Source organism: Cryptomeria japonica, chromosome 5 (assembly GCF_030272615.1).
Source record: "Cryptomeria japonica chromosome 5, Sugi_1.0, whole genome shotgun sequence".
Taxonomy (NCBI): domain Eukaryota; kingdom Viridiplantae; phylum Streptophyta; class Pinopsida; order Cupressales; family Cupressaceae; genus Cryptomeria; species Cryptomeria japonica.
The window spans coordinates 647230216-647244803 of NC_081409.1; positions in this window are offsets into that span (position 1 = coordinate 647230216).

Sequence of the window (14588 nt, forward strand, 5' to 3'; positions counted from 1 at the left end):
GATCCCCAAGTTCATCCCATGAGTTAACTGACCCCACAGCCAAAGTTCTGTACCACTCTAAAGCTTTTCCTTTCAAGGATGCTGCTAACAATTTCACAGCAACATCTTCTTCTGTAACGTGGTGCACATTACATAAACTTGCCACATCACGGATGTGGTCTATTGCCAGTGTTTGGCCTTCTCCAGTAAAATCAGGTAAGCCCTTTAGTGCTGCCAAAGGCACGTCATGATGCTGGGCAAAATTCAATGGGCTTCCTTGATCGAAAGGCACAAAGGCAAAGGCTCTTGGTAAGGCCATAGCACCAAGCTGAACTGATGTATTTGCTGCAGCAACTCTACAAGTAGGTGAGGCTGAATGTCTATCTCTTCGATTCTTGTTTTCAGCTTTACCTTTTCTTTGATAAACTCTTGAAGGAGGTAATGACTTGCCTCTTTTTGTATATATGGTTCTTTTGGCTGACCTTCCTTGTCTTTTTGGTGAAGAAAGCTGTAAATATTCAAAGTCTTTGGAACTTCTAGTTTCAATTCTTCTCATAAGGCAAAAAGAAATTATGTTCACTTGATCTTTTCACCAGGGAGTCGCCAGATACACAAATTTATAACCTCTTACAGGTCTTATTATGCTGACAGTGCATCAAAATCAACATAAAATATGAAAATGAACCTCCTTTAATGTCCCACCGGGCGTGCCAAAACTGTTAAGGCTCAAATTTGCACCCTACTAAACTACAAGTTTAGTAATTTGGCCTAACATGGGATTCACTTCTGCATGTGGGCAATGCGCAAATTGAAATGAAACCTCCGGTTCCTAGGCCGGCTCCTATTGGATAAATCGCCTATTTGCTCTTCTAACAACTGAAAACTTGGTAGGAAAAGGGAAGAGAAAAGGAAACAATAAAAATAAACTAAGTAACTAGGTGATTCACCAAACTTTGAGGGAAACTAAAATGATAATGACAGGTCTCTTATTGCAAAAATTTCTATTTTAGTGGGTAACACTTCTGTTCTATATAGGCCTGCATAAATGTTTCACAGAAAGGTCCTAGACTGAGCAATCAAGGAAAATATATATTCACATGAAAGCTCCATGTTCTTGTGGACACAAACTACAACCTGCAAACAAAATACACTTCTGCAACTAGGCTCTTGATGAGACAAAATAACAAGGAATAATACAATTCACTGGTTACCTTTATCAATCATGCTATGAACACAAAGATACAGAAAGAAAAGAAGGCTTGGAAAAGAAACTTAATAAAACCTTGCTCCAAAAGATGCTGTCATCATATATTCAGTCTCCAAGATTGAGTTATAGAAATTATACAAGAAAATATGCTAAGGACAAAATGTTGTCACAAGAGCCTTCTCTGCATAATCAGAACTAACTCCCAAAATAGTGTCTTTAGGCACTAAGTACAAAAACCCCAACTGATTTGGGTCGGATGCAGAAAAAATGCCTCAAAAAGAGGAGTCTAGAAGACACCAAAGAGGGCTATAAACCTGGAAAAGTCTTTCTTAATAAATAATCAACCCAAAAAAGCACTAGAAACAGCCTCAAAACACTTAATCAAATAATAAAGGCTCCCCAAAATGGTGGAAAAGTCCAACTTCGACCCTTTACCTAAAATTGCTCCAACCTCCCTAGATTTGTTCCATTTGGTTTCAAACAACCTCATGTTCCTAAAAAGACGCTCTTGTCTCCAAAAATATCTCACTCCTTTTGAATGCTTCCCAAGTGGTTATGAGTGATCCTATATGCTCTCCTTATGTCTCCAAACTGAAAAGACTTCTTTCAATGAAAGCCTTATCTCTCCTGAATTAACTCCTCCTTCAAAACTAAGTCAAAAGACTTAGTCTCCTTCTTGCATATGAATATACCTTTTACATTTCGAATAATATTTAATTACAATTTATAATTGCATTGTAATTAAATATCTTTTACAAAAAGATACCATCTTTTAACCAAGGAAGAAAACCAAAAAAAATACAATAAAAAGAATAAAAATAAAACATATTTGATATATCGATGGAAAATTAAACATCTATTTTATCAAATACATTTTATTTTTATTACTTTGCATATTTTATGGAAAGCCCAGCGGACTTGAAGGAAAATAAAAAATTACAAAGGGTTTTTGATAACCCTAAAAGTCTTGCACTCCCATCGCATTTTTCATTTTGCAAAGTGAAAAACCATTTGGAAGGTTCTCGAGGGTTTGGTGCCGCCATGGATGAAGGGTACTGGGCTTCCTGAGTCTTCATCTCTGAATGCAAATCCTCTTTTCTACAGGTATGCTCGCCACATTTACCAGGAAACTTACTGTGTCCGTTTTTATCTTGCATACACTACGTTTTGCATACATATTTACCAGGAAGATAACGCGCTGTGTTTTTTTTTTTTTTTTCACATTTAGCACGCACATACATTTTGCACTTTGCACGCATTTGCCAGGAAACTTGTTGTATCCGTTTTTATCTTGCATACACTACGTTTTGCATACATATTTACCAGGAAGATAACGCGCTGTGTTTTTTTTTTTTTTTTCACATTTAGCACGCACATACATTTTGCACTTTGCACGCATTTGCCAGGAAACTTGCTGTATCCGTTTCTTTACATCTTGCACATTCATTTACCAGGAAAGAAAAACAAAATGTTGTGTCTGTTTTCTTTAGAGAATGATTTTTCTCACTATTCATTGGCTCACCATTTGCCTCAACCGTAAAAACCTTTGGTTCATTATCCCATTAGTTGTCCTCTCTTCTATCTCATTTTCCATTTTTCCAGCATTCTCCATTAGCGCCTGAAATAATGGCCCGTGTCTGATTAGTTCTTCATATGTTCCCTTCTCTTTGATCATCCCATTTTGGATCAAAATAATTTTGTCCACATGTGGAAGAAAATGAAGTTGATTAGTGACCAAGATACACGTTTTTTCCCCTTAACTCATCCTTAATGCATCCATCAAACCTGACGGCCGACATGGGTATCAAGTGCACTTGAAGGGTCATTAAATAGATAAACGTTTATGGCAGAATATACAGCCCTTGCAATAGAAACTCTTTGCTTCTGCCCACCACTCATGTTCATTCCTCTTTCACCAATCTCTGTGAGATCACCACCAGGTAAAAACTGAAAATCATGTTCCAGCTACAACCAACTGTGTACACAGCTGCTAGAAAATTCATAGCGTTGAATGTTCACCACCTCTATTGACCACGCCTTCTATAATGTGTTTGGCAATGTTATACTTGCTGCCAGGACCCCACGCAGGCTGGGTGAAGGGCTATATACAAGCCACGATTCCTATTCACTATGAGTCGCCACTATTTTCAGCTATAGTCCTCGTATTTGAACTGGTTCGAACTATGGGCAAGAGCAAGTATTATGTATTTGTGAGCAAGCCACGTAATCTCCAAACCCTTGGATTATTCTGCAGAACTAGAAGACTCTGTGTCTGTTTTTTACATATTGCGCATACACATTTACCAGAAAAGTAACGTGCTGTGTCCTTTTTTCCACATTTTGCTTGTTTAGCACCATATTACGAGGAAACTTGTTACTATCATTGCATTCCATAACACCGCATCCTTTTAAGGCATTTTAATCGAACAGTTCCAGCATGCTTTGGAAATAAAACTCTCTGTATAAGAAGAATTCGTGTTCCCTTTGAAGACTTCGCGAGCTTCCCTGATATATTTGTCCTTGATATATAGTGTCTCTTCAAGATGACGCCTAGCACAAGAAAGCCACCTTTTCATCCTCCATTGGACAAACCAAGGTAGAGAATGACCATCGACTTCAAACTTGTAAGATGGTTTGATGTTTTCAAGTAATGAAAACTGGACATTCTTATCTCTAGAGTTGAAATCTACTCCTGAAGGAACAATTTTTTCCTGCTGATCAATATCACTGGAGTTCAATAGGGGTGTGCAGAGAGTATTCTCTCGTTTATCTCTGAGAGACTCAGAACTGTCAGAAACACTCTTTTCAGCTTTAAAAGATTCAGAAATGTGTTTTGTATTAGTTTCAAAATTACTACTATTTGATGGCTGCATGCTATTTTCTTGTGTATCGGAAGCTCTTTACTCTTCATGCCTCCTTTATATCATGTGCTTGAAGCAATTACATCGCCTTTATCCTGAAAGACGGACTAAAGGAGAATCTCCTTACATTTTATGCTCTCTGGCCCAATAATTTGAGATCTGCAGGATTACATCTAAAGGTTTCAGCTCTATAAGTTACTAATAGCTGATAAATTATATTATAAATTGGACGATAGAATCTTTCAAGCCTTCCCTGGCATCTAGGTAGACATTTTGATTGACAAAACCAAGCACAAGTGGGGTTCCCTTGTTCCCCAGTTATAAACTCTACACAGAAAAACCTTGGCAAAAATAAGCCTCCAGAAAGATATTCACATGAAAATGAAAAGAAGAACAACTTTCCCAGTAGAGAAAGAAAAACATTTGGAGAAATGCAGTCACCATGTTTCCTACACTTCTGAAAAGTACTGGTTAAAGCTGCTTGAAAGCTTTTATCAGATCCATCCTTTTATCCTTGAAAGTGTCCCCTGTAAGAGTTTCCATAGGCAGCCAGAGCAGTTCATTATTCCAGCAATTTTTTGTCATGGAGACTCTTAATAATTTACTTACCATAGTTTGTCACCAGTTCCCTAGGCAAAAGGGAAGCAATAGTTGCAATCTTCCGACCTGCCCAAGAGTTATGCCATTGCCTGTTTTGTTTATTATATTTATAGTTGTGTCTTTGAGAATCAAACTGCTTGTTGAATTCTCTCGCAAAGAGATAAATTCCTTTGTGTTTTCATACTGTGTATTTAATGTTATGTAGAAATGAAGTTCGAGCACGGGCTCGTGACACTCATTTCATTACCAGTTGATTCTGATTTCATTGAAGTTCACTGTTTGAACATGCATTTAAAACTCAGATGCTTTGTTTCTTTACCATCTTGTTGCATTGAATTGTTTATCTTCACGATGTGGTATTGACCCTTTTTAAATACTGTAAGGTTTCACATTGAAATAATATGTCCCTTAAAACAGTTTATTCATTAATATTTTCTCTTTATGCATATCATGAATAGTAAAGTAAAAGGTTTCATATTTAAAACAAACATGTCCCTTTGATACTTCAGTTGGTTTCTTCATCATTCCACTTTGATATTCCGAGATTAGTTACTCTAAAAGGTATATCGGGCTCATACCCGAAGGGAGCCTCGGTCAGGGGCACATGCCAATTAGAGTAACTAATTATCTGCACATGAAACAAACACATTAGCATAAACATTTCTTTTTTCTGAAGCAGTGATTTGTCTTTATCTTTCCCGCCCTTTCAAAACAGAAATATGATAGGCTATAATAAATGATATGTCGTAGGATAATCTTTCATTGCTTAGATCGGTTGGATCTAACACCTCTTCTTTTTTGTGCAGGAAAGTAGGAGTTTTCAAAGTCTGAAGATCGAGAAAACATTCACAAGAGCAACGGGGCAACCAATAACCAGTCAAAGCAACCCAAGGCAATGACTGGTTATCCTCACACTCATTTTTTAATTCTATCCTTTTTTGTTTTGGATATGTAGGAAAGAAAAGAATGCTAAGCTCACGGCTTGTGTGAGGTTTTAAGAAACTCAGTGTATATAAATATGCTTCAGATGCATGAACTCAATTTGTAATCTATCATTGTTCAATACAAATGAAAATATCCTCTTTTCCCTCTTTTTTCAACACTGCGATGTATCTTTATGTAAATGCAATCATTCGATAAATATGCATCCTCTGGCTAAAATTACATGGGCAATGAAATTTTAGATAACAATAATACCATTCTTCTCTGGTGTCCTCGGTGTAGAAAACTACCTCTTCATTCAATTGTCTTCACAATATCTAGTGAATTCCTCTAAAGTAAATTCACCTACTTGATCAGTCCTCAGACACTTTATCTTCTAATCACTTTCCTTTTCAGCTAAAGCCCTGAATGCCTTGAACTTACTAAATGCTTCTATTTTATCCTTCAATAATGTGAACTACATCATTCTTGAGCAATCATTAGTGAAGATCATAAAATATTTGTCACCTTGAATACTTTTAGTCCTTATTGGTCCACAGAGGTTTGTATGAACCAAATCTAACAAATGTTCTGCTGAAAAATGTTTTCTCTTAAAGGTTGAGGATGTCATCTTTGCTAACTGACATTCCTTACACAAAGCATTCACCAGTTTGTCCAACTAAGGAAAACCTCTTATCGACTTGGACTTACTGACCTTAGAATGTTATCAAAATTTATATGACAAAATCTTTGATGCCAAAGCCAACTATCATCTACTTTAGCAATTAAATAGTTGTTGAATGTAGGATTTAGGTGAAACATGTTACCTTTTGTCTGCTTGCCGGTTGCAATCAGTTCACCTTTTCTCCCATAGATTTTGCACATTCCATTCTTGAATTCCAATGGATAACCCCTGTCATTGAGTTGAGCTACACTTAAAACATTGTTATTTAATCCTTCAACCCAGTAGACATCATCTGCACTACTCTTCCCATTAAGAGAGATGGTTCCCTTTTGTTTTACCATGTAGGGTGAGCCATTTCCAAATCTGACAACTCCTCCATCAAATTCCTTCAAAGTAAGAAATTTACTTCGGTCACCGATCATGTGGTGTGAGAAACTACTATCTATGATCCAATATTCAGAACTATCCATGGGATAAACTAATGCCTTGTGATCAGATGTCTCCTTTTTAATGGCTACAAAGACAATGTCTTTATTAGCATCTCCCTTAGATTCCTCATCAGTGATACCACCATCAACTACAATGAGGCAATCTCTTTTGCCTTTTCCTTTTTACTTCTTGTACTTCTCATGCTTATGCTCATTGTCACCATTAGGATAGTTAGCTGCAATGTGTCCAATCTTGTTACATGCAAAAAATTTCAAAGGTAATTTTCCTATGTACTTACTTGTACCTCTTGGTAACCGCTTGACCAACAATGCTTCAAGCCCAATAAGTATATATTCATCATCAACTTCTGTACTGCATCTAGACTCATAACTGTGACTAACATCTATGATTTTCCTCATCAGAGGTTTAGAAACTGAAGCTCTAAATGTAGATACAAATTTCTGAGCACTACCATCATAACCATTTAATTCAAATGCAGTAAGTTTACCAATGATGGAGTCAAGAGTTACCTTAGTTTTATCGATAGACTTTAGCTTCTAAATGGTTGCAACATGGATAGTGTAGACTGGTAGAAGGGTTCTCAACACCTTACTAACCATTGTGACATCCTCCACATTACCACCAACACTCTTGATCTCATGAACTATCTCTTTGATCCTGTGACCATACTGTGCTGGCATTATAACAGACAAAAAGAAGGTTGGCATTCCAATTACAATGAGAGATTGTTGGCATTTCAATAAGGATATTGAGAAGGTTTTTGATGACTATGGATATAACTGAATAAGGATGATTACTATCTTAATATTATTATTTTGTCATTGATGTCAAGAAATTGATTTTCTAATTTAGTATGATGTTTCCATAACTTAAGAAGTATGATTTGATGAGTATAAAGATGTCGGTAAAAGACACAGAAAGAATATGATGAATAAGGGGATAAGTTATTCAATGGGCAACTATTACCAAGTTAGACAATGATGAGATCATGATGTTTAGATTGTTTTGATATCCTACATATGCTATTGTTTGAAAGGTTAATTCTATACTATGTTACTAAGAAAAGAACCTAGTTGGTAAACCCTAAGGTTATCGCTATCGGTTAATGAAGGCAGAATGTCTACCGAGTGAAGTTTAGTATTTGCCAAGTTACAACCAAGCTATAACATAATGCATTAAATGTTTACATGTGATATTTAATGAAGGAAGCTGATTAGTTGGAGTGGATTAAATGATTGGTAAGTCGTGTATGAAGATTGTTAAAGAATCTATGGTAAAGAAAGATCGGCAGGAAGATCTACAGCTCAGATTGAACCGCAATACCCTAACACAAGTTCCAAGGTGAAAATGCAAGTTCCAAGGGAAGGTAAAACATTTTTAGATCAAAGGATACATTGAACCTAGAAAAGATTGAAGATCTAATGGCTATGATTGATCATGGGAAATGTGATCAAGGAGATTAAGCGGTTGGAAGATTGTTTATAAATAGGAAACTGTTGATAAACAATGTATGCGGGCAAGTGTATGCACAGGGATGCTACATAGTGATTACCGAGCACAAAAGCTTGAAGACCTATTTTGATAATAGAGTATAGAGCCCAACGGAGGGACAAGATAAGTCCTATGAATTGATTGTATTGAGCAAATAAGAATCTGCTTCAACATTTTAGATGTGAAGTTGTAGACATATTTTTATTACTGCTATTTTGAGAAGTAGCAGAAAATCTCTTAACCGAGTGGACTTAACAGTCTTATTTGTAAAATCCTCTAGCAAAGTGACATTCTTATTGAGTGTTTGAAATCCTTTAACAAGGTCACTTCTAACAAGGTGAAGATCCTAACAGATTTGAGGGAAATCCCTTAACCGGGTCACATCTAGCAATGTGTTTGTAATCTTTAATAGGATTTTCTTTTACCCAAGCATACTCTAGAAGAGTATATTTATTGGTGGGTCTGAAATCCCATAGTGGTTTTTCCCTATTTGGGTTTCCACATTAAATCTGGTGTTATATGTTTGTGATCTTATCTATTTATGGGTCTGCATGCATTACTATTTTTCTGATAAGGTTACCGAGGTTGAATCTGTTGTTTTTATTGAAGATTAAGTTTGAATGATTCACCCCCCCTCTCATCTTGTTAACTTGGCATCTGTACTAATCATATTTAGTATCAAAACTATCATACTGTTGTATATTCTCTCTTTCAGCCATCTGCATGTCATCAAATTTACCTCTCTGAATCTCTTCTTTGGAAATCTTCACATGCTCATTACCCCTATAGATTTCCTTAAGTTTCTTCCACACCTCATAAGAAGTCTCCAGACCATGGACATCAACATATTATGAATTAGACAAAGAACTAATAATGGCCTCCAATGCTTGATTATTTTCTTGTCTCTCTTTCTTTTGATCATCAGACATAGTCCCACTAGGTGCAACATATTGAGTAACAACATGTTCCTAGTATTGACTTCCTAGACTCTTGGTATAGATTTTCATTCTATGACTCCATATTCTATAGTTTTACCTATTAAACTTTGGACCTTCTTTCTTCATCATGTTCTTCTAGATATTTACCTCAATTTGTTAGGCTTAGACACTAGAGGACCTAAAATGCTCTAATACCAATTGATGGTATGATGAATCAATAAGGATCTAGACAACTACTAAGAGGGGGGGTGTGAATCAGTAGATAGAAAACTAACTAAACTTTCACCAAACTCAAAAATAACCTCTCAAGACAAACTCAGAACTGACTAGTACAAACATTGAACTACAAATTGTAATATCATTGTCAAGTATACCGTTTCACTGTCATATCAGAATAATAATAAAATAACTTTGAACCTCTCAAACCTTTTCACCAAAACAACCAAATACTTTATTGACAAAAGTAAAAGCACATTTTAGATTACAGTCGGTCATCATATCATATGTAAGTGGATTTAGCAGCTAAGCAAATTAACCATAGCAAACATAACCACAAAAACATTCACCACTTGACACAATGATTTTGATGTGGAAACCCAAATAGGAAAAACCACGGTGGAGATGAATACCCACAGGTATTTTGAACTCTTTTGAAGTTCACCCTGTTCGTAGCCAAGCCTGTTAAAGCTTTACAATAAGTCCTATTAAGAACAAATCCTATTAGGGACCACCCGGTTAAGGGATTGACTATAATGCCCTATTAGAAGCAATACCCTATTAGGAGTAACCTCGGTAGACGATTTGAAATCCAAGATAATGGATCACTTGGTTAGTGGATTTAGATAACACCAAGCATGTTAGAGCTTACCCGGTTAAGGTATTTGACTGTTGTAATTGTTAGAGAAGAACAAGGGTTTGTTGATCTGGTGAATAGAACTACACTGCTTGATCAGATCCTTTTCATGCTCCTATCTACCTTCACACATACTACAGATACACCTTCTGGTTTGGCAACCAATCACTCTTACATTCAACCAAAATTTCCAACTCTACAACAAAATAACTCATCGATCTTATAAGAAAAGCAGTAGGTCAATAACACATCACAAACCTAAGACCTCATAGAGATTACAAACAAATTGGTTCAAGTATGACTGTTGGATTACATAGCAATCATTGCAGATTATTCAAGACAACCTTGACCGGTCCTTGATTTCTGCTTCATCGATCCATATAACTCATCACATGGTTTCCACTACATTCAATGTACTCGCTTATTCCCAAGATAAAACCGTTATCTCTATGTGCCAAAAACTATTTGAAACTCTTCCCATACAACATGCATATGTGGCATAATCATTATTGCTCATCATTTGATCATAAACCAATACAACTAATTCACCAATCTCCATCGGTTAGGATTTTAGGGTTTAGCACATTAACAGGTTGGGTTACCGGTTGATTTCACTGCTTCTCTAGTAATAATGGTTTCCTTCACTAGCTCACCTACCGGTTGAAAATTAACATCATTAAAACATCATTACCGGTTATAATTGACATCAATGACAACATAATAGTTCATCAATGCAATCTTCATGCAAATACCAACAATATCCCCCTTTGGCATTGATGGCAATACAAGTATCTGTTAGGATAACCGATTAACAACTGTGAGGGAGGGGTGAATCAGTTGTTAACAAATTATAACTTTTAATCCACAATAAAAACTTAAACAAATTAAATACCAGTAAAGCACATATAGATGTTGATAGGAAAAGATACTGGTAAATAATACAACTTAACAATTAACCAGATAATCAATGCAAAGCAACCATACTACATAACACCATGATTTGTATGTTGAAAACCTTGAAAGGGAAAAACCATGTTGGGAAGCCTACCCATAGTCAGATGATACTTCTGTAGAAAGTATGTGTTGCAATGAGGGGCCTGCACTTGCAGGAAGGCACACTGCCTAGAGTGTACTGCTCATTACAAAAGAGTCTCACTGACTATAGAGAGGCTACAACCATCTCAAGATAAATGGACAACAATCCAATAGAGTGAACTGCTAGAAATAGCATCTACCATGCCTGATTACAGTCCCAGTTACTCAGTGCCGGAGGACTAAATCCTCTTCTGAATCCAATTCGATCACCAATGATCGACCATCTCCTCTACCTTAATGATATTACAATACTCACACATTACATTCCTTGACCATGACCTTTCCAATAACCATGATACTTTACAAAGAGTTTCTACCTCTTATTTATACAAACCCTAAGGCCTAAACCAATTGGGTCGGCCACCTAAAAAATATTACAATAAGATCGTTACATGATTCCATATTACAATGATATGCCATGTCAACTTAAGACCAAAACAATAATAACAAATCCATAAATCATCTCAAAACATCCCAGAAACGTGTAGAGTACATGTTAGCATGATACCAGTCCATAACCTAGATAGGTACCGGACCTATTCTGGGTCCACCATGCCAAATCAATTTCTTCAAGTAGTTGAAGCATGATCAAAGAACATCTTCAACATCCTGAAATCCATGAAGAAGCTGTAGCAACACCAACTATGCATCCTCTCATGATTCCTTAGTGAAAGCTCTTTCGGTAAAGCCTTAAACTAGTGTCGGTAAGGGTTTACCAGAGTGTATGATAGCATCTGATTACCAAGCCAATACCAAATGACCAAAACATTCTCATGGAGCATATAACACATGAAATCAAATATACTTCATTGATCCAAAAATACCGGAAGTGTCCAACAGATAGTCTCTTTTATCAGTAACACTAGCTCTTCTATCGGTAACTAAAACTTGTCTGCCAGTAACCAACCATTACAGCTAGCATTGACATCAATGACAAAACATCAATGCAACACATAATCAATTCATCCATAATGCCAACAATATCAATACCCTTGATTGTTATGATTGTGAATAGGAATCCTGGTTTACATTTTACCATGTACTCTCCTTCAAATGAGTCTCCATGTCTTCAGCTGGTAATTGGCTATAGATCTTCTCTTTGTCAATCATACAATTCTTTTCCCCATAATCATATAGTTCTTCTCCCCCTTTGACAACAATGCCAAAGTGAAAGTAAAACATGCAGTGTCATACTTCACTATTCTGCATCAACAATCTACAACTTGATGCTCCACTTGTGGAATAACTCCACTCTACACCAATCCTGCTTCAAGATTCTTCAATTAGCTCCGAGACTGATGTATTCCACATCTTCTCAATTGACTTCATGTAGGGGCACAACCCCTAGCTGACCTCTAAGATACTCAAAAGAAGTCTTAGGCAGAGGTTTAGAAAAAATATATGTTAGTTGCTCCTTAGTAGACACATGCTCCAATAACACATATTTACTCTGCACTTTCTCTCTCAAGAAATGATATTTCATCTCAATATGTTTGGTTCTAGCATGTAACATTGGGTTCTTTGAAATACTTTATTGCACTGGTGTTGTCACATAAAATCTTTACTAAATCTGTAATCTTCATCTTGAATCATTCCAGAATGTGTTTCATCCAGATTTCCTAGGTACAATTCATATATGCTGCAACATATTCAGCTTTAGCAGTGGACAGTGATATACAACTCTTCTTCTTGCTGCTCCATGATACAAGTCTTCCTCCAAGAAAGAATGCACCACTGGTTGTGCTCTTCCTATCATCAACATTACTTGCCCAGTTTGCATCTGTATAAACCTTCAAATGAAAGTTACCTACATATGGATACCATAATCCATAGTCAATAGTACCTTTCAAATATCAGAATATTCTTTTGGTTGTTATCATGTGTGTCTCCTTTGGATTCTTCTAAAATTTGGAAACTAAACCAACTGCATGAGAAATATTTGGTCTGCTGTATACAACATAATGTAGTTTCCCTACCATTGATTTGTACTCCTTTTCATCAATAGATGTAGCATCATCCTCCTTAGACAGTTTACAACATGTAACCATAGGTGGCCCAACTAGTTTACAGTCACTCATTCCAAATGTCTTTAATACCTCTTTCACATACTTAGGCTTTGTGATAAAAATACCACACTTTATCTGCTGAATTTGCAAACCTATGAAGAATTTTATCTGTCCTACTAGAGACATTTTAAATTCACTTTTCATCTCATTTGCAAAGTCATCACTCATGTCATCATTACCTCCAAATATGATATCATCCACAAACACTTCACTAACCAGTATCTTATCTCCTTCAAATTTGAGATATATTTTGATGTCTTCACCGGTTCTCTGAAAACCTATCTTCATAGGTGTTAATGTAGCCTTTCATACCATTCTCTCAGTGCTTTCTTCAAACCATATAGTGCCTTGTGTAGTTTACACACCATATCCTTTACATTAGTCAAAGCATAACCATCTGGCTGCTCAATGTATACTTCTTCTTCCAGTATTTCATTTAGAGATTCTAACTTCACATCCATCTAATATACTTTGAATCCATTATATCTCGCAAATGCAAGTAGAGTCCTAACACCTTCCAATCTAGCAACTGGTGCAAATGTCTCACCATAGTCTTCTCCTTCTTCTTGTGCATAACCTTTTCATACCAATCTAGCTTTGTTTCTGACTACTACTCCATCTTCATTCAGTTTATTCCTAAATACCCATTTAGTACTTATCACAATTTTATTCACTGGTCTAGGTAGTAGGGTCCATGTATTGTTCTTCTTAATCTGGTCAAGCTCCTCTTCCATGGCTTTAATCCCGTGATCATCTCCAAATGCTTCCTTAGAAGTTCTAGGCTCAATAGTGGAGATCATGCAAGAATTCTCTCTAATTCTTCTTCTGGTTAACACTCCAACATCTTTATCTCCAATAATATGGTCAGGATTATGATTGAGTTTCACATACCCTAGAATGACATGATCATTATCTTTAGGTTCTTCTTCCTCACTTTCATCATGTTCTTTTGAATCTACATGTTTGGGTTGAACTGGTACTACAACATTCACTTCACTAGCTTTTGGCTTCACTAGTTCTAGCTCCAAAATTAGAATACAGGGTTCATCTTCCTTCTTTTCCTTACTGGTTTCTCCCTAAACTTCAAGACACTCATCCACTCAGACATCAGCACTTTGAATGATTCTCTATGTCCAGTTTTTGTAACATTTGTAGGCCTTACTCTTGGTGGAGTAACCAAGCAATATGCCTTCATCACTCTTAGCCTCAAACTTACTAACATAGTCACCTCTCTTGATAAAAAATTTACTACCAAAATTTTTAAAATAATTGACATTAGGTGATCTATCATACCAGTATTCATAAGGAGTTTTATCCTTACCTCTCTTTACCAATATCCGGTTCATAGTGTAGACAGTTGTGCTGACAGCTTCTCTCCAAAACGTTTTGCTACTCCTTGTATAATCATCATTCTAGCAGCTTCAGCAACTGACCAGTTTTTC